General features: G+C 36.0%; 1 protein-coding gene across 1 annotated transcript in view; it reads left to right on the plus strand.

Moving 5' to 3' along the window:
• Positions 1-8,074: 8,074 nt before the first annotated feature.
• The window catches only part of LOC131691306 (proton-associated sugar transporter A-like), a 112,033-nt gene continuing 97,595 nt past the window's right edge, over positions 8,075-22,512 (plus strand). The window contains exon 1 of the mRNA XM_058977593.1: positions 8,075-8,599. The gene's annotated coding sequence lies outside the window, so the exon portion shown is untranslated. The remainder of the gene's footprint in view (positions 8,600-22,512) is intronic.

Genomic DNA, 22,512 nt, shown 5'->3' on the forward strand with positions numbered 1-22,512 from the left:
TTCGGGGCGATTTGGGCAAAAAAATGAAAATTTATCGTGAGATGGCTGAATCACATGCGTTTAAAATTGGACCACTTCTCGTTACATACCATTTTTGTAGAATTTGCAGAGTGCACCCCCATATCGAAAACAAAGACGTAGTCCTACGTCAAAAACTAATTTTTCTCCACTATGAAGAAAATTGTTTAAAACCACTTGTGCGTTAAAAGCTCAAAATCTATAACTAAATTAGTTATGAAATTTTTGGTCCGACTTCGTCTCATCAATAGTGTTGTCGTTTTTTGTAGCCAGCGTCAATCCAGCGCTAGCTTAGTCCTGCACTAAGCGTCGTATTCTTATGAGTATGTCGTGTCAACTGTCTGACAGTTTTTCGTATTTTTAAACTAATCATTACCGTTGACAATAGGAACAAAGTTGAAATAGTCTCGACACCTTATATTTGTATATTTCAATTTGTAACAGCGTATCAAAGCTTTCATTGGTGCTACAACCACTCAGTTCAGAGTTACGAGTTGAATCGCCTTTGCTTATGCAAAATAAGATGATGGACGGAAAGACGGGTGGTTTCGAATTTCTATTTTGCTTCATATGTTTTGGATGTACACTCGAGTCAAGTTTTACGCAATGTTTAACGACGCGTTATATTTGAATAATTTATTTTCATTCTGTAGCTTTTAATATCATCGTGAAGGGTTTTTAGGCGGTATGCAGCAACCGTGTACAAATCATCCACATTTGCATTTTTTTTTTTGGCTGCTTTGATCCGGTAAATTGGAACGTTAATCAAGATTTGATAAAATACTATTTTCGATAGTACGGTGACAGTTGTACCAAATACAAGTTTGTATTTGGTTGTACTCACTGTAAACATACGTTTCACGGCAGCTCAATTTGCCACAATGGAAGAAAGCTACTCTGTATGAGGTCAGCGTTATTTACTTCGGTAAGCTTTAATTCACGAACGTGAGAGCACGCTTCATCACTCCCGCGGGGGATCAGAGTTGCAGCACAGCTCGGAGTGGCGGCTGACGTTCTTGGTTGTGGTCAGTCGATGTGGGTGGTATAATGGAAAAAGAAACGAAAACAGTTTCTTTTCTTAGACAAAGGAAATGTCTGGAGACGGCCGAGCGAAATACAGACTGAAGCGACCAGGCGAAATTATCTCGATGATTTGGCGATAATTTGTTTGTTTGTTTTTAATTAGTTAATAGATAACATCTAGCAATTTATTTCAGAAGCACTTCGAAACGATACAACTTTGTGTACCGGTGCAAATTTTATGCAATGCCGTGTGAAGGACGAGAGTGCCAGCAGTGATGACCTAGAGATGGAACATTTGACATCGTTTAAAAGGTTCGTTCCCTTTCTAATTTACCGTTAACGTTACGACTCCAGTACAGTTCGGGTCGTCATGATGGAAGGTACGACATACAGAGCTTCCGAGCGGTTATTCAAGCGATGTCGTGGTATGCCGACGCTCAACCCGAATCCGGTATTATGGCAAAATATTTAACTACATCATCTGTTGATAATTATCCCTTTTCTTAATTATTTTAGCTACTTACAATCTTGATTTATAACGGAACTTGATACAAAAAATACGTTGAGATTTTTATCCCGATTACTCATCAATTGCCCGGAGTACTAACTATACACAATGGACTCGATCATCACGATGGAATATTTCGAAACATAGTATCCATTCAGTCTGATTCAAGTCGCGTGCATCTGTTCCCATATCGCGCAAATCGGATATCTATTGCAGCCTTCGAATCCATTGCCAATTGAGAGCTGTATCCAGATACATCCAGATATAACCGCGTAGCTCTATCGGGATTTCGAAAAACGCGGCGCAAGTGTTCCACAGGTCAACAGTCGAATCAATGCCATACAATTGTCAATATGTGTATCCGGCATCTGTCACCGTCACACCGAGGATTAATTGGATCCAAACCCTGCACAAAATAAAGAATAAAGAGTATTTGCTAATGGATGCGATTAAAATAATATTCAAACCGTAAATTCTTAAGTGACTGCAATAAAGACGCACTTTCAATCTTCTAGTTTTAGTTTGGAATAGCTTGTCTGCTTCGGGGCAGACCCCAAACTCGTGAGCAACTTTTTTGTACAGATGGGCATGATAATAATGGTTGATCCTGGAAATATACACATAACCAGTACGATTATGGATCGAAGAAACTCCCAGACTGTTCGAGTATAATTTATTTTTCAGTTTCGATGTTTAGTGCACACTCGTAGTAAGTACCAACTATTCTGAGCTGAGATAACTCCTTTAAATTTGACTTTTTTAAACTCTATAAAATATATAGTAGGCTTTTTTATGACAAGCGCCATTTAGCACATTCAGAGAAAAAAGATTTTTAAAGAATGCGATTGAATAGCTTGAGACATTTAAATGGTATAAACAAAGAATACAATTGATGCTTCTATCTATTCTGTATTAATCTGTCAAATTTTACGAAGATCGGTTGACTATGTTGCGAGTTTTTACTATAAATGTAAACAAAAGTCGCGCTCACACGCATTAATGACAAAATTTGTATGGCGTGTCATAATCGTGCATGGAAAATTTTCCATAGAAAAAAATCACCAATTATTAACTTTTATTCATATCTTTGGCTTCATTTCGTCTATAAACAACCTGCTAGATGCATTTTTAAGAAAATGAGTCAGAGAATCTAGCAAAATAGTTATTTTTGGTTACAGTGTTGCCAAATATCCTATATTTTCAATTTAAAACTTAAACTGCATTTTTCTCATAATGCGTGTATTTTTGTTTTGAAAATGATTATGCCATTGTGTTTCTCGGATAGTTTTACATATAAAAACAACTTATACATCAAAATAACTTGAGCCAATCACTATACACAGTTATTTGAAGCAAAAAATTAAAAATTTCTCAGCGCGTTTCTCGCTATATCTTAGTAACCAAGCAAAATATCAAAATTCTGAAAACACCACTTTGTAGAGATTTTTTAGACAAGTATTGTGGCATATCTAACTCAGTTTACCCCAAAATGGCGTTTGTCAAAAGATAGCACAACAGCGGCGATATACCAATGCAAACCGCTGCAGCGCGCTGGCCAATTCAGACTCCCAGCAGATTTTCAACCATGGAAAAACTGCGAAAAGCACAAATAAATATCTGCTCTTTATTCAGGTTGTAGGAATATATTAATAAGCCTTGGTCGCATTTACGAATATTCCGGTTTGCTGGGTTTCGTATGGCAGAGGATTAATAAGTTCTTGCATTTGTTGCAAGAATCGCTTGCAATTCTAGTAGGACCTTCTTGCATATGACCCAAGTATTTCTTGTATACGTTCCAAAAATTTCTTACATGTTTTAAATTTCTTGTATCTGTTGCAAGAATTTCTTGCAAGCGCTACGAAAATTTCAAAAATGTTTTGCAAGAACTTATTTCACGCAGGGGATAGGCGTAGCGTATTGGTAAATCGATTGCCTTGTACGCAGCGCACCTGGGTTCGAGTCCCGACCCCGCACATAGGGTTAGAAATTTTTCATAAGAGATTTTTGTAACCCGAAGAGGTCTATAGAGGTTAAAACCTTTATAATCGAAATAAAAAAAAACCGTTTTAATCCACATAGTGGTGTAATTGTTCCTTTTTCATTTATCCAAACTACGATTCTATTAGATATTCAGTGCGATTTACACATACGTACAATGAATCGACAGCTACGAACTTGAGTTGCTATGTGTCGACGCTGAACCACTTGAAACCAGCGGCGGATCCAGAAGGAGGGTTCGGGAGTTTGGACCCCGCCAAAAATTTTCAACTTGTTAAGAAATTTTATATTAGTCTCTCAACTCAAAATCATTTCAAACCAAATTTTTCATTGGTTTTTCAGACCCACTAGGAAAGTTAATTCTAGAGGAATTAGAAAATTTTATTCGCGTGGTGTGGTACGTGCTGAGGGAAGGGCGGTTTAGGGATGGGTGGTGAGTGATGTGGGGGGTGCCCCTTACCGTATCGCCCTAACTACGACCCTGTTAAAATACAGAAAACCTATGCAAGTCAAAAAAAAATTGGCCGGGATTAGGTTGACGATGTTCAGAGTGATTGCATAACCTTTCTACAGGAGAAAGGCAAAAACTTATTGCAAATATTGCAAGAATTTCCTGCATTTGTCGCAAGGATTCCCTGCAAGCGGCGCAGGATTTTTGTGAAATTATTGCAAGAAATTCTTGCATTTGATGCATGAATTGCTTTTTCTGTAAGGATTTCTAGCAATTGTTGCAAGAATTTATTTTTGCGATGGCTGCAAAAAATTTGGGTATATTTTGCAAGAAATTCTTGCAATTGTTGTTTTTTGCAAGATGTTATTGCATTTGTTGTAAGAATTTCTATCATCTGCTGCATGAACTTTTAGCAGCTGCTGCAAGAATTTCTTGCATGAATTGCAACGCTTTCTTGCAAGCTTTGCAAATAAATCTTGCATGTGTTGCAAGAATTTCTTGTAGGCGTTATAAGTGATGTCAGGTTTAGCTTGGAAGTGTTGCAACAAAAACTTGCATTTGATGAAAGAATTTCTTGCATTTGCATTCTTGTAATTTCATGCAAATGTTGTAAGAATTTCTTGGATTTTTTGAATGGATTCCTCCTGGTGTTCATCAAAAGGATTACTTGCAAGGATTGCAAGAATTTTTTGCATTTAATCCATGAATTTCTTGTATCTACCGCAATAATTTCTTGCATGTGTCGCAAGACAGTCATGCATGTGTTGCAAAAACTACTGGAAATTGTTGCTAGAACTCTTACGAGTTGAAGATTTTTTACAAGTGCAACAACAAATACAACGAATTATAGCAACACTTGCAGAAAATGCTTGCAACGGCAGAACAAAACATTTTGGTGTAAGTTTGGGGATATCGTCTAACTGGCTGCATGTTGGTGTCAGTTGCAGACGAGTGGAACAGGAAAAATTCAAATCCAATATCTAGAATCAAGAGTATCGAGGGCTTTTTTAAATCTAAGACAATAGCTCCCACAACATTGTTAGATTCAATGTTATTGATGATATCTTCTATGAGTTACATAACAGCGATACTACATCCATGTCTGTATCTGAGCATAGTAATCGGTAATTAGCAACCTCTCGATCCAGTGTGCATTGTCTCAAGAATGAAGGAAACATTGCATCTATTCCTGCCATTATGACCAAAGTTGATGAAAAAGCGGGGGTCTGATTCAATATCGCGGTCGTTGACTTTAAATTTTGTTCCATACGACCGCGTCGTCGTGTGGTGGAATATCTTTTGAAGTTAAAAATTGATTCTATACAGAAAAAAATATTTTATAATTTTACATTTATTTTCATGCAAATATTTGGAGCATGAATGTAAATTAAATTTCACTATAAATACACAAGACTTGTCGTGCTTTCCTCAACGAATTTTATTATAATTCTACACAATTACAGTTTCATTAAACGAAAAATCAATTCATTTCAATGTATTTTTATTCCAATATTGCTGTAAAATAAATAACATGTAATATCACACGAATGGAAGTGTAAAATTAAAGGCTTTTTGATGCTCCAATTGAATGCATGATTTTATCTTAATTTTCAATCAAATTTTTTATTCAAGTTTTGGATGTTTACATTCATTGTATTGATTTACATGTCGTTTAATTTTCATTATTGTGTTGATGTGTACACTGACGGCAGTCGCTAATCTTCAGCGCAGGGATGCCAGATACAGAGATTAATCTGTGCTTCACAGATGTAAGTAGCAAACGAAAGAGAAAAATATTTTTTTTCATTATCTGCTGTAAACTATATTCGGCCAGTAACGGTTTGTCCAGAATTTCCTTTCATTGAGAATTTTGACAGTTGTCTTTTACGCCGTAATCACATGTTTGTCTAAAACTGCACAGATATCCACAGTTTTCTGTTTTAATGCACAGACTAGCACAGATTTCTTAATTTTTTATCTCGCGCTGAATTTTTGTCTTGAACAAAAACCAAAAAAGCTCGCCACTTGTTGCTTTGAGACAAATTTGCCCAGATTTTAAAATGGACTACGCACCGATTTCAAGAAATATGACCTGGCATCCCTGCTTCAGCATCATCACCTGTGTGATACAGCACTGATAATATATCATGCAGTATATACAGGGTTGGCTAAGATGGCACTTTGGTATTAGTAAGATGAATCTTACGTGAGTGGTGTTTAGTGATATCAGAATAAATCAACTTGCTTTTGTCATACCGTTCGTTCCGCTCTCATTGAATCGTGTGAACGCTATGACGTCGAGTCATTGTGCTTCTGGATTGTTTACATGTTTTTGGTTTCCAACGTTAGCAAACCATGTGATCTGCCACACCTATTCATACCACATTGATAATAACCGTAAAACGGGGTAGCTTTGATCACCGGGGTAAGTTTGATCAAATCAGACTTTTTTCAGTAACGTACGATAAGATGATTTCCTCCAACAAAATCATCGAAACAAAAAACAAAGCATATTCTAAACATGTCCAGCATCTATTGGCAACAATTATTTCGTTATTTAATGCATCTTTAATGAACACAAATTCAAATTGAAAATGATGCAACTCTCATGCATCGTTTCAATCTGTTCAAACAATCCCTTGCATATTAATAAAATTAATAAACTTCAATCGAACTGATCATTTTTTTAGAAAACGTAAATATTTTTGTCCAATTTGTTTTATTTTAAAAATTCATTTTAAAAATTCGATATTTTTGTTTTGTTTTACTATTTAATTTCGACCTTTTTTCCTGAAAAAGTTCGATAAGTCAGTGTTTTCCTTCTACGCAATTTTGTTTTCGTTAGAGACGTCACAATATCGGGCCATGAAATTACCTGCAGAATGCAATTTTCATAAGATTTCAAGCGTTATCTTCTATTTCGATACACATATTTTGCTGATCAAAGTAACCCCGAAAACAAGGAATATTAATTTACAACGAAATAATTTTATTTTTATAGTAAACCGAAATAAACAATTCGAATACTTTTAATCTATGGGAACCAGTACTTGTTTTAAAAATGCAAACTGTTACATCTACTTGAATTGAAGACTTGACTACTTGAAGATCAATGTTCTCCCATTTTACGGTACAACATATTAGTAGTAAGATTCGGTTCACCGGACAACGAAAAAAGGGGTTAAAATGAAAGCACTGAAAACTGACATACAAGAAAACTTTTCAATGTGTGTAAGAAATTAAACTGTCGTGTTGTAATGCTACCAGCAAGTAGCAACTTGCCACTAGCCGGCGCTACAATCGGTCAGCAAACGCTAAACGGGCGTTGCGTGCAAACTTGGATACAATACTGATTGATGCATGCGAACCTGTATGCGTTGGTGATCTTCAACGTGTTTTCATTAAAATGTTTACACAGGTTTATCAGGAAAGTTTGTTCTAGCTTATATGTCTGTTCTATGTGGTGAAAGTAAAAGAGTCTCAAGGAATAGGGTGTCAAAATCGAAGTTGTGTCACCTCGAGTCTTCACGTCACATTATACACCATTTCTTCTGAAGACGTAAACAGTAAAGCCAGATAGTGGAGTCACCTGCTGGCGTCGGTATTTGGCCTCGTAGCAGAAATAGGCCGATAGAAAATAAACTGAAGAAGAGGAAGAATTTTATTTGATCATAGTTGCTAATTTTAGCGTCCGAATCCTGTTGCATACCAAATCCTCAAGCTAACGATCCGGTTCCGATAATGGCATCCTGGTAGGCCATTGGTTCTCTGCCATCAAATTTATCAACGCTCTTTCTAAAGGGAACGAGATGGTTGCTAGTAGCAGCGTGTATATGTATCGCAAATCTCGAAACAAATTATAATTTGGCAGTATCCGGGAAAGTGTGACAGATAAAGTGATCGAACTTGACACGCATTGGAAAGGACAAAGGATTGATAGTAGCGATAGGGTAAAGATTACGCACTGCTGATCACAATTGCTAGTAGAAGCCTATAAATATCTGCTGGGGACATTATGTTGCGGAGTTCGGTTTAAATTTAGTCGCAGTAAACATTCATTTCGGTCGTTCGATAGTATGTGAATGTTTTGATGAAGTTTTCGTGAAAATTAGCGGGTCAAGGGAGTTTGCACAACCAGTTTCACCGCTAAGTGAATTTTGCATCTTTTAGAAAAATTTGAAGTTTTAGCGGAAAGGATTTATAGCGAGTCGTTTTGACGTGTTCGATACCCAGTCAGATTGTTCAAGAATCCAGTGCAGAGCTTGACCACTCTTAGAACAGTGAGCTAATGTGAACGGATTACGGATATTTTACCGAATGCCATTTTGCCGTAGGGCTTTACACTGACTTTCGTTTTATCTAAAAGGTTACTTCGGCGAAATAAGTAATGTTGATCAGAACGCTGTGAAGAATTGTGTATTGTGGAATCGTCGAACATTACACTATTACATCGGACTCCACGCGCCAATTTATTTAGCTGCCTTTGCCGCCGGGTTTTGTAGTGCGTTATCAAAGACACCATTATCGAGAGGATTTATAACTCATCTCTTTTTGTTATATATGTGAATTATTATTGAAAACAGCGCATTGATCTTGCAAAGGTAAGAAGCTAAATGTGAAAATATTCGAATTTAAAGATTACTGAGTTAGATAAACAACTTGATAGTTTTCGATAAACAAAGATGGCTGTAATCAATGTAATTAAAACCTCAGAGACAAATTGCGAATGACTTATCGTTGTTAAAACCCCAATAAATAGCTTAAAGACAATCGATTTTACTTCGAACTAGGGAATGTCGTTTTAGTTTACGCTGCTCAATATAATACAAATGCCCGTTTAACTATATCTAATGGTGAATCTACCAGCTCATGATTGACTTGTTCAGTATAAGTTTGGAAATGTCAATTACAATGTGATTATATATGGCACATAGGATAATGGACCTATATTGGCCTATTAAGAAGAGGCTATTTCGTGAAAAACGTTTAAATGAAACTAAATATCTACAACCCTTCTCAGGAAAAAGTATCATTCTTTTTACTCCGATTTGCTACAATAAGAAGGAAAACCGATTTAATCCACCTAGCAGTGAGATGAGACATTTCTTACACATATCACTGTTGGATCATTCATTAGTTTGCAGAACTCATGCGAAGTAGTAAATCAAAATTATAAAATACACCAATCAAATTATATTAGCTAATTTAATGAAAATTTAGACAATATTTAGGAAAAAGTATAAGATTAATAGAATAAATTGACTCAAACTAACAAATTGAATGAAATAAATAAATGGAATGATTGAACCTGAAATGAATTAAATTAAAGATATGAACAAAATGAATTAAATGAATCAAATGATTCACATAAATCAAATGATTAAAATGAATCAAATAAATCAAACGAATCAAATGAATCAAATATATCAAATTAATCAAATTAATCAAATTAATCAAATTAATAAAATTAATCAAATGAATCAAATGAATCAATTTACATTTTAACGACATTCAATTAGCTAGAGATTACTGCATAGGAAAAGTTATGAAAATTAGAGGTCGTTTGTCACGGTAAAGATGGACACGTCTATCGATTCCAGGACACATGCTAGTGAACTCGGGTGATTCGTAGTTATACTGCCTAAGCTCGACCCTCAACAGCAGAAGACAAAGATTAAGCCCGTACGATATTAAGCCTGTTCTAATGACCCTGCTACTTCTATTTATTTATTTATTTTTTTTATTAATAAAGGTTTTAACCGCAAGGGTCATTCGCCTTTTTTATAGATTATTACATATTACATTACATTCAAAAGAAAAAAAATGCGAAAAATTATTGCGATCTTCGATCTTGGGCGCACTGCTTGCTGTTGCGGGTGATCTTCCTTGGTGGAGAAGTGCTATTGACATTATTCCCTTCACCATTTGCTGCTTGTTGGTTGATCTGACTGCCGTCTCCCTCGCTCTCGTGTACGTCCATGTCGTCATCGCTAGAGTGGTTGTTGCTTTCGTTTCCACTGATGGTTGTTATTTGATGCTTCTTGTGTTTCTGAGTGACCTTGGTGTATCCGTCTTCTTTTTTGGTTATTCCTTCACTAGATGTACTGGATGTTGGCTTAGATTTATCGATGATTATCGTTTGACCGGCTGTCTGTGGTATAGCATGCGAAGACTGTTTGTCAGTGTGTGCTGTAGTGGATTCATTATCCTTTGTAGATTTTGCGCATGGTTTACCGTAGTGTGCCGTCTGGTTGCAAAACTGGCACGTGGGCGTCTGCCCAGGGTATGTGCATAATGTTTGTTAAATGTAGGTGATCCCTTGAGCAGATTTGCATTCGAATGTCAAATAAGACGGAATAGGCTGGTGCAGCTGCATTCTAACCACACGAACCCCGTTGAGAATGCCGGGAAAAAAGTTTCTCCAAGTGTCATTCGTAACGGATTCCACTTCTCCGTATTTGGACATGAATTTTTTATGTATTCGGCGCTGGTGCGCGGTGCCAAATCATGTAAGCGTACTTCAGTAAAATTTTGATCGATATAGACGGGAATCCTGGTTTCTGCCACTCCTAGTTTTCCGATCTGTTTACTTCACGTACTTGCTCTCACTTGAGTACTATGGCTCTAATTTTCATAACTTTCCCTACCCAGTAATCTCTAACTAATTGAATGTCGTTAAAATGTAAAAAAGAAAATGTGACTAACATAGTCGAAATAAAAAAGGACAAAATGATTCAATTTAATTTAATGGATCAAATGAATAAAATGAATGGAATGAACAAAGAAAATAAAATGAATAAAAAATTAAATGAATAAATAAAACAAACGAATCAAATAAACAAAAAGAAGTGAATTGCCAAAATCAATTAAAAAGAAGAAAATGCGCAGAATAAAATGCATTGATCGGAATGATAAATTAAACGATGTTGTAAGGTTATAATATAATAGAAAAAATAAATTGTGTAAAATGAATCATTTGCATGATATGAATAAAACTGAAAAAATAGTCATGTTTACAAAATGAAGAAACTATACAGTGAACTGGAAAAAATTAATAGAATGCATTGAATGAAAACAGTGAATAAAATAAGTGAAATGAATGATATGAGTGAAATGCACGAACTGAATAAACTGATCAGTGTGAATCCAAATGATGAAACGAATAAAGTAGATAAAATGAACGCAGATGAGCAAAACGAATAAAAAGATGCTGAATGAAATAATTAATTAAAATGCAATGATCATTTAAAGTTAAAATTAAAGTTAAATAACATTTTTGAATAAAAAAAGAAAATAGATAATCCGAATTTGAGAACCATTGCATCAGAAAGTTATGAAACGTTTTTGAAAATTTTATCTTCTGAGAAAAGGTTAATTAATATACAATGGGGTTTCTAGGGCTTCCATCTTTTTTTGTTTTAGTCTTTTCGTTTTCACGCTTCTTTACTTGACGGCGTCGTTTTAAGATTATGTGGTGTTTCTACATTATTGATGGACCTTAATTAGTTATCAGGAACCTGGAACGTTCAATTTGCTTTGGAAGTAAAAGTTTACTTTTTGGTCACATATTTCCGAAAAAAATTGTTCAGAATAGAATTTGCTGGTCCAGTAATTTAACGCGCAATTGAATATAGTAAAGTGAGACAAGGTCACATGACACATTCTTTCGTGACGTTTACAACGATTTGACGAATCTTCATTCGACAAATATGTCATAACTTTATCAAATGAATGCCTTCATCAAAACTTATTACAGATTCGGAAAGTAGACAAAATTTCACGAAAGCTCTTGGAACAGAGAGCAAAAGATGGAGAATGCGATTCGTAAAAGAGACAAGTAGATATTTCAGTTTTCATTTGCATTAAAATAAATAGTGTGAAGTGTCTAGGCTAAATCGATAGCCTAAAAGGCGTGTATTCAGTTGATTATAATGCAGTCTCTTTCCAGTCATCCTTATAGCTTGCATATTGTTTCGTTCGGAATTCTCGTTCAGGAAATATGGATAAATAAGCCCTGTACAATCCAATACTGCGAAAAAGAAATGGTTCAAACTATCAGGATGGCAAAAATGTAGTCAGATCAACTATCTGTACAATGCATAAACTCTGATTGCAATCCTCGCTCATTTACTCGTACAATATGGAAAACTCGAACGAAACGTGTGCTGAATTATTCAATGCCTCACTACTAATTGTAACTGTTTCAATGGCAGTTACTTCAATTGAAGTGTACTCAGTATAGAGCAGATATGGACGACGATAAGTTAGAAGACACATTGTACTTACATCCCCCATTGAGAGTGGGGACTTTGGGAGACTTCTTTTCCCGGATCTAATTCGTGGGTATTTTTGGGCTTTGATCCGTTATTTTTCATGAAAGTTCATACCAATACAACGTATGTGCATTTTCAATAATATCATCCCAAAAAGGTGTTCTTAGTTTTCACATGACATATTTGAGCATATGTTTTATTCAAAATTCAATAGAGATACGAAGAGTTGAAATATCGCACGTGGAATGTCCTACCACCCAGTTAAGCCACATATTTTTCTGAGATAGCCATGAATTTCTTTTATTATAGTTTATATACAACCTTTGAATAGAACTGAATTAAATTTGAGTTGATGTAGTTTTCGATGGTCACCTGTCTACCCATAGTGCAACGTTTCGAAATACCTATTTCACCTTGAAAATAGTTATAGTTTTCCCATAAGGCCAATATTTTGCAAATTTTCTCAGGACTACAAATATTTTATTTGACATGTAGGATGTATTATTAAACTTGTTTCCACACAAATGGATTGAGAAATAACAAAATATATGTGAGTCGTGACAGTTGTCATGAACACGAAGGAAGAGAGAAAGAGAGAGAGAGATGGAGTGAGATAGAGATGGGGGGGGGGCATGTGAGGAACGGTAAATGATGATTAATGCCGAGACCTTATTTTTATAGGTATATTATGTGATATATTGATTCCTTACATCCTTATTATAAATAATGTAAGTAGTAATTTTTGCGCCATAACCACTATAATCTAAATATTGCAAAGAGCTAAATTTTTGCTAGAGTTTTGAGATTCAAAAATACAGTTTCTTTCGGTGATGCCACGAGTATTATTGTATGAGAAGTCTTTTATCTCACTACTAGGTGAATTACTTGATAATCTCTTTATTAATATACCATCCAACATTTACTTCACGATTGAACGCAATGCCTAATCCAAGGGATAAATACATGAACTCTAGAAAAAATTTTACTACGAACAGATTATTTTGTTTTTGAAGTGAACTTACATATTGATTTTTGAGAAATAGTTCAGTTATTATAGAGGTAATTCACAAGATGTTTTCAAAATCGAATTCCTTGAATCACGTAGATGTGTTTTCATACCCCGATATTCGAAATCGGTTCAGTTTTTCCCCTAAAACACCAGTAAAGCAATACTCTGTATGAAACAATCTCATTTTTAGTTAGTGGAAATTGATAAGCGAGGACTAAAAATACAAAATGTTTAATATCTCCGCCGCTCGTGCACGGATTTTGACAATCTATAGCTTGTTAGAAAGGTATTCTAACAAGCTTTCTATTGATGTGCAATATTGTAATTTTCGAAAGTTATTCGCAAAAAACCTGCTGTGTTTTAACAAAATCGCCCATATTTCAGAAAGTGAACAACATATCGAAAATCAAAAATAATAGTGTCAAATGGCAACGTTGGGCCTTTCATTTGAAACTAATTTCATTAAGATCGGTTCAGCCATTGCTGAGATAATTACATGACATTTTGTACATACATACATACACACATACACACACACACACACACATACAGACATTGTCTCAATTTGTCGAGCTAAGTCGATTGGTATATGAAACTCGGCCCTCCGGGCCTCGGAAAAAGTTTTCAAAGTTTGAGCGAATCCTATACATTTCTTTTGTAAGAAATGTAAAAAGAAGAAAAGAGTACAGGAACGTTTTCCTACCTGTTTGCTCCGGAGTACTTCCGGTTTCTCCTGGTACTGGAACAAACCTAATGCCTGGGAGTAAAAAACCATCCTTCAATGTGCAACTCCTGGTCATGTAGGTTGTTTATTGATCAATACCGCCGCCGGCCAGGCCCGAACTCAGATCGCAGTAGGGAAGGGAAGGAATGTTAGCCCGCCACTTGCTTTTGCTACAGGCCGTATATTCTACTGCGCACTCCACAAGTCTCACGGGAGGAGGGAAATTGTTAGTAGGGGAACTGCGTCGAAGACGGACACTGTGGAAGATGGACAAACTGTATTTCTCACAAAATGAAAAATTCAGTTGAATGGTACTAATACCATATGATTTTTAGAAGATTTCAAATGATTCCGAAAGATACTGCTATTATCTAATAAGCGAATGCCATCAAATTCATATCCTTGGGCTAATATTGTCCATATTACTCATGCCAGGTGTCCGTCTTTCCCATCCCAGTTTTTAAATGTAGATTTTGTGCCTCTTTTCCACAACCATTTTAAACATCTATCTGTTTTAAATTTTATTAGAATAAGTTACTGTATTGATGGAACATGATCTCTTATTGCGGTTTGGGTGCAATTTGCGAGCAATGCATCAATCGATGAGCAGAATTTGCTATTTAACCATGACGTGTCCGTCTTGGGCACAATTCCCCTAACGATAATGATTGGAAGTTGATTGGAGTTTGCGCGCGATTGAAGATTTTAGAAGTCTGGGTGCCTGGCCACCAGCAGACTCATTAGGCGCTTAAATTACGTTAATATCAATAATGGAACAATGTTTAAAGTTACACTTAAATCGAATATCATTTTAACAGAAAACAAACTAGCAAAAGAAAAAGCAACAAAAAATTTCGAACATTCCATTATTTTCGCGACAATCATCTGAAAAAATTTTGAGTGGCGCAAAATAAACTGAACTGAAAATCTTACTTTATTAATATCCCAACAACTAGAGAGAGAAGCAAGTAGAACAGAAAAGAAAAAAAGGATCGGAATTAATCTACTAATTTACTACCAAAGCATAAGACATCTCTCATGTCTGCCACTCTGCTACCAATAAAATGCTGATTGGACAATTTACTAATTTAGTACAAAAACTAGAAAGTATAAAAGATACAGGAGATGTAGTATAGAGAGTCTTGTTTTTGTCGCTTCTTACGGTTTGGAAGCAGAAAAAACTAAATTACTTAATTGCAACAACAATGTACCCACATTAGAAAATGGAAATGATGCAAGAAATAGAGGAGCGATTTCCGGTTTTGTCAACTTTTAACAGAAAAATCAAGCTATAATATTATTATACTCATGAAATACGGTTTACATGTTTACATACAGTGCATGTGCTGCTCAAAACTATATGAAATTACACAATATAATGAGAAAATAATTACTGAACTGCCATGAGCAAACCAATGAACATATAATAAAATTCGTGTTGATATGACTGAAGGAAATTGCAAACAGGTGTTCGATCGTTCTCGTGAATCGTCAATTCTAAAACCTTATACAAGATTGAGGTCATCATTTCAGTCAGACAAGACCATGCGTATTCCCTATGCATATTGAATGCCCTGTGGATTAGTTCAGTAGTTCGTCAAATAAACACTAAACAAACATACAAATTGGTTTGCTCAGTCACAAGAAATGTCAGCTCGAGTGGTATCACCCGACGGATACGAACATTTAAAATTACATTCGACAAAATATATGCGCAATTTTGTAAATAATAGAATCAATAAAATAAGAGCAATTAATAAATTCCTTAACCAAAATGGCTCATTTTCAAATATAGCACTGTTGATGAATCACCTAATAAAAATAGTCGATAAGGGACACGGACGAAAATAGCTGAGCACCGCTCAAAATTCAAATTAAAATTCATAGCAAATAACTCTTTTTAAGGGGGTATGTCGACATGTACATCCGTTTCACTTTATAACTTTTTGCCTTTCTCATATAGAAAGGTTATGCAATCACTCTGAAAAACGTCAACCTAATCCCGGCCCGGAGGGCCGAGTGTCATATCCCATTCGACTCAGTTCGTCGAGATCGGAAAAAGTCTGTATGTGTGTGTGTATGTGTGTATGTATGTGTGTGTATGTGTGTGTATGTGTGTTTGTGTATGTATGTGCGTATGTGTCAAATAATGTCACTCATTTTTCTCAGAGATGGCTGGACCGATTTGCCCAAACTTAGTCTCAAATGAAAGGTGCAACCTTCCCATCGGCTGCTATTGAATTTTGGATCGATCGGAATTCTGGTTCCGGAATTACGGGTTTCAGAGTGCGGCCACACAGAAATTTCTCATAAAAACTATAGGAAAAATTAAAAAAAGGAATTTTTATTTTTGATGCTAAATGTATTCAAGGTGCATAAAACGTCGAGATTTGATGCAAACACGAAAAAAATTTGACGAAGATTCACTTTTTTGGATTTTGCACATTTTTGCCTTTCTCATATAGAAAGGTTATGCAATCACTCTGAAAAACGTCAACCTAATCCCGGCCAAATTTTTTTTCGACTCGCATAAGGTTTCTGGATTTTAACAGGGGCGTAGTTGATGGTTTATGGAGAGGGGTTACACCCCCCCTCTACTGTTCACTCCCCTCCTTTAAAAATCTCCTTAAATCACCCCTCAGACCACCACCTCATACCCCTCCCTTTCAACCCCATCATCTTTAAACCACCACTATATTACAAAACATACCAATTTAAGCTGGGGAGTCGTTCGTTCATGGCAGTGGCGTAGCCAGGGGGGGGTTTTGGGGGTTAAAACCCCCCCCAAACCAAAATTAATTGGATTGAAAAAAAATTGATGCTGACGAATTTAATTTAATATTCCACAAAATATTTTTGGAAAAATATTCTCTGATCACTACATTGATAACTGTGTTTAGAGTGTCATGAGAACTTTTGGAAAATTATGGGAAGGGGATCTTGTAACTTATCTCTTAGCCAAAATCCCATAGTTGTCAAATTTCTTCAATGTAAAATAAAATAACTGTCTGAATTATTATGAGCTCATTTTTGGAAAGATGCTTCAAAATATGGATTAGAGACAATTTTTCGAATGGGAATCTAAATTTGAATAGGTTGATTGCATATAAAACATAAGCTTGTTTACCGAAAACTTACATACATTTCAACATTTGCTGAAAATGTATTTTTTTAGATTTGTAGAGTTTGGACAACAATTCAATATGGTTAACAACAAGAATAACATTTCAGAAACTAGTTGAAAGCTGATGTAATTTTGTCTCTAGCGGGTCAGGATCGGTTTTATGAGCATGGGATTTTTGTTGTATTATCAACTATATGAATAGCCTCTTAGCAGGATGCAATGAATGGCGTACTAAAATTTTGTGTACTACGTTCTAGTACTGCAAGTTGTGAGGTTGACTAATAAAGAAAAGTAAAATTAATGCTCGATAAATTTTTAACGGTCACGATCACATTCATTCGAAACTGCCAAATTTCGATGTTAAGTAACATTGAAGAATTTCAAAACGTAAAACTGTTCATCTGCTGATAGAAACATTTTGACGGTTAATCCTCCTAGAAGTAATTATAGACAAGAATTACTCTTCAACCAAGTTTGGGTCGAGACTTAATGTCTCCAGCAAAGTTTTCGAAAGTGCTATTTCAAACAACTTTGTCAAAGACATAAATATCCCACATATTCAGAGTATCGAAATATAGTAGTAGAAAACCTTTACAACAAGCTATTCTGAAATTACTGTATTTGATAAATCTCTTCTGCGGTAATTAAATAATAAATTCACATTGCGTTCAAGGTGCCTTTGAAGCTTACAAAAAAAATAAGGGAATTGGATATAAAACAAATAATTCCCAGATATTAAAAGGACTCAAAAACACAAAGAGTGATTCCATTTTCAGGAGCTAGCATCAATTCGGCGCAAGCTTAGTCCGCCCACCAAGTTAGTGTCGGATTCTGATGAGATGAAGTCGAAACGCAAGTTTCAGTTCCATCCATCCATAATTTAGTTATAGGTTTTGTGTTCTCAACTCGCAATGATTGTTTCAAACAATTTTATCCGTAGCGCAGAAAAAAATCGTTTTCACCTAAATTTTTATTCACTAAGAAGAAATATAGCAGGCCCAGTCCATTTAAATCCCTATATGTTGAATTCATGTAGCCTTCATATTTTCAACAAAATTGTTTGAAATGACATTATCAAAAACTTTGCTGAAGGCACCATGTCTCTTAATATTTTTGAAAAATTAATTCACCATGATTACCTCTATGAGAGTTAATCACTAAAATTTCTATATCAAAGCAGGCGCTGTTTTATGTTGATAACTTCCCGAAGTTGTCAAACCTTCAAAGTCAAGGATTATTATATTAGGTGATCTTGAACTTTGAAAATTTTTTAGATCATTTATCCCACTTTAAAAGATCGCAATTTTTGACTTCATTGACATATTACACAAGAAAATAATCTATAGAGGTTTGAAAACTGTTCCATGTTGATCCTTCTTGTTTTTAGACTGGAATGACATCTGTTAGACTACCTTTGTTTTAGAGTTTTCAATAATTTATCAAATTCATATTAAATTTTAGCATTTTTTCAAAAAAATTGCGATTTTCATCAAAACCCCCTCCAAACCAAATTTCTGGCTACGCCACTGGTTCATGGGACTTTCGCCCTCCTCACATACCCATCCCCGCATGACAAAATGAGTTAGCAAGCAGATAACATTGATCTAATGCTGATTAGGCTAATGGAGTATGATATTTTTTTGTTTCAAGTGTTTCACCGTCGACACGTAGCTCATCAAGTTCGTGGCTGGCATGCCATTGTGTATAAGTGCAAAGTGTACTAAGAATGTAATGGACATTTCCACAATTATGTTGAACATAAAAAGCCTCCGTGCCATAGTTTAGAGAAATGAGAAAGGCACAATTGCACCGCTAGGTGGATTAAAACAGGTTTTTCTCTTAAGAGATAGACATTTTCTATCTTCAACAAATGTTCTCTATAAACTTTCCATGGACATTTCACCATTTGAATAATAAATAAAAAGTTATTTTATTCATTTTAGTGTATACCCCTTTAAATTAAAATTTGATACCATTATATTAAAGTGTCCCAAAAATAAAAAAATCTTTCCGAAGATATGCTATAACTAATAGTATCATCTCAAATACCAATGTCCGGTTTTTCTGATTTCGTCCCGCTGTGCGCGGTTGCGTCCTTTTTCGGTTCTAAAGATTCTAAAGAGAAAGGAAACATTGTAAATGTAATTGCACTATGGAAAAAATGCCAGTAACAAGCACGGCTCACAGAAAGGAGGCTTGCTATTCCGCGAATTGACAGTTTTCAGTGGCGTCAGAGAAATCGTTGAGATAAACAAACGGATTTCTCGAAAGTTGTTAATTGACTATATTTGAGCTCTTACGGTGGAAAAAATAGTGTGCAATGGATTTTTGACGTAAATTACGCCATAATTACACCAGACACAGTGGATAATCAGTGCATCTATGTGATTATTAGCGTAAATCAGAAATTTGGATGCATGCCATAGAAAACATATCCCACCGTAATTTTCTGATCATAGAAAAGGTTTTGGACATCCGCATAGCTTCCTTGTGATTTACCAGGTGCCGATCATTCGTTAGCAGCAAACAATATATGAATTTCATGTAATTGTTTTCGCCGACGATTTCTATGACGCGCTCTCGTCAAATGTTTACACTCTAACGAGCTAGCCTAGTATATGTAAGCCGTGAGTAACAAGTATGTCTAACGACAACTTTATACATATTTTTACGTTTCAGACAAATTTATCCGGAAACTGGTTCGGATTCGAGAACTGGTCCGAACCGGATCGAGAACTGGGCCGGATCCGCGAACTAGGCCGGATCTGGGAACTGTTTCGGAACCGGAAACTGCCAAACATTTTTATTTCTCTATCCAACCTACCCAGTACAGAAATCCGTAATTCCTGCTGATTCCTGACAATATTGGTACATATTCCAGACTGAATTCCGACAGAAATCCGTCAGCAGTTGGTTTGACTAGATACTAATACTAATACTACATACGAACAGAGCACAGGTTGATACCTACTGAAAAAGTTTTTGTTTGTGCGATGCACATACATGTACAGTTACCGCAATTCATTCGTCATTCCACCGTTTACTACCTTTTCGGTAATATTTTATTTTATTTATTTATTCTTATTTTTCATCTGACCTGTGTTGGTCTACATGAAATGTTTCTAGAATGGGAAAAGCCCATTTCAGGATATGCTTCAGAAGCAATCCTCAAATGGGCGTAAAAACCCATCATCTTTTCAAATTTTTCACAGTTGATTACAATGATTTTACACTACAATTAAACTTAATCACATAGTACACAGTATTTCAAGAACAAAAATTACAAATATTACAAAAATGGAATCTTAAAATCTAAGTCAACCTTCTTAGTCTATTTTTGAAAACATCACAAGATACAGAAAAGTCAAAATGGTCATAAACACTATTAAAAACATTACACATCGCCCTAATGGCCATACTCTGTGCGCTGAAATTCCAGTCTTAAGAAGTTATGCGATCTGAGATTTCTAGGGGGCACATAGATATTTATTTGTGAGAGAATATCTGGAGCATCTATTTGACCAGTTAATATCTTCCCAACAAATACTGCTCTAAATGTGTTCCGCCTTTTCGCTAGGGTTTCCATATCGAGCAGACGACAGCGATCGATGTACGGTGGTAGCTCTGCTGGGTTACGCCATGGGAGAGTTCTAAGAGCAAAACGGTTGAATCTTGCCTGCACTGCTTCTATTCGGTTGATCCAAATGTTCGTATAAGGACACCAAATGGGTGCTGAAGCTTCCAGGACAGATCGAACTAGTGAGAAATAGATTGCCCGTAGACAATATGGATCAGTGAATTCTTTGGCGATTCTTATAATGAAGCCGAGGTTTATATTTGCCTGTGCTATAAAATGAGAGTAATGATTTCTGAATGTCAGTTGTGAGTCCAGGAGTACTCCGAGGTCTCTGATAACTGTCATTCTCTCTAGCGATTCCCCTGAGATGGTGTAGCTCCAGAGTATTGGATTTTTTTCTGCGAGTAAAAGATATTATGGAACATTTGGCCACGCTGAGAGCCAGCGAGTTGCGACTACACCAATTACAAATAGCATCTAAGTGTCGCTGCAGTGCCACGCAATCTTCTATTGACCGCACAATGAGAAATAGTTTAAGATCATCAGCGTATATAAGTTTACACCCTGGAGGTATAACATAGCAAACGTCATTGAAGAACAACGAAAAAAGCAACGGTCCTAGATTGCTCCCTTGAGGCACTCCCGACAAGTTAATGAAGCTGTATGACTCGCTATTTCCTAATTTTACAGATAGAGAACGATTTACGATATATGATTAAAGCCACCCTGTGAAATTTGACGAAGCCCCCAGCCGCTTTATCTTTGCCAGTAGAAGAGAGTGATCTACACGATCGAATGCAGCCTTGAGATCCGTGTATACAGTATCGACCTGAGATCCAACTTCAATATTTTTAATACAGAGCGAAGTGAATTGGGCTAGATTAGTAGTTGTCGATCTGCCTGAAAAAAAGCCATGTTGATCCTTCGATATGTATGCTTTGGTCTCACGAAACAGCACGTTTCCTACTAAAATCTCAAATAACTTTGATCCAGCGCAGAGTGAGGTTATGCCACGATAGTTCGCAATATTGCTTATCACCTTTTTTAAAAACGGGAAACATACCTGATTTTTTCCAACACACGGGAAACGCCGATTGCAATAGTGATTGATTGATCTATTCATATTTTTCAGTATAATGGACGGAATACCATCTGGTCCTGCTGATGTTGAAGACTTTAGCTTTCTCATGGCAGTTAAAATGTCTTCGTCAGTAAATTGGATATTACCTACATTAATTACATCATGAGGGACATTCTGAAGGCCATATTCCACCTGAGTGGAGTTAGCCGAGTCCTTTTTAAACACACTCGAGAAATGTTGAGCGAATAGGTCACAGATGCCGCTTGGAGTGCTTGATGTTTCTCTTGCAAGGAACATACTGGAAAGAAGCCCATTTTTTTGCGTTTTCCGTTAACGAAAGACCAAAACTGCTTTGGATTTTGTTTCAGGTTTGATTGGGTTTGTGCTACGTGTCTTGAATAGAGGCACCGATTATATGTCTTGTAACTGTTGCTAGCTTGAATAAACTCTCGTTTTGTAATGGGGTTTCGTCGGCTGGTGTAATGCCGAAGCACAGCTGCTCGCAATCTTTTCAGCTTACGTAGCTGACGATTGGACCATGCCGGTTTTGGTCGGGGACGTGGTGCGGGAACTGTTATTCTGAATAGCTGTTTCAGGACCAGTGAAAGTTTTTCTACGGCAACATCTACATCGATCGCGGAATTTAACAAAGTCTCCCAATCAATTGCCTGTAGTGAACTTTGAAGCCTAGAGAAATCAGTCTTCGAAAAGTTGAACTCCCTGACA

Source organism: Topomyia yanbarensis, chromosome 3 (genome assembly GCF_030247195.1).
Source record: "Topomyia yanbarensis strain Yona2022 chromosome 3, ASM3024719v1, whole genome shotgun sequence".
Lineage (NCBI taxonomy): Eukaryota > Metazoa > Arthropoda > Insecta > Diptera > Culicidae > Topomyia > Topomyia yanbarensis.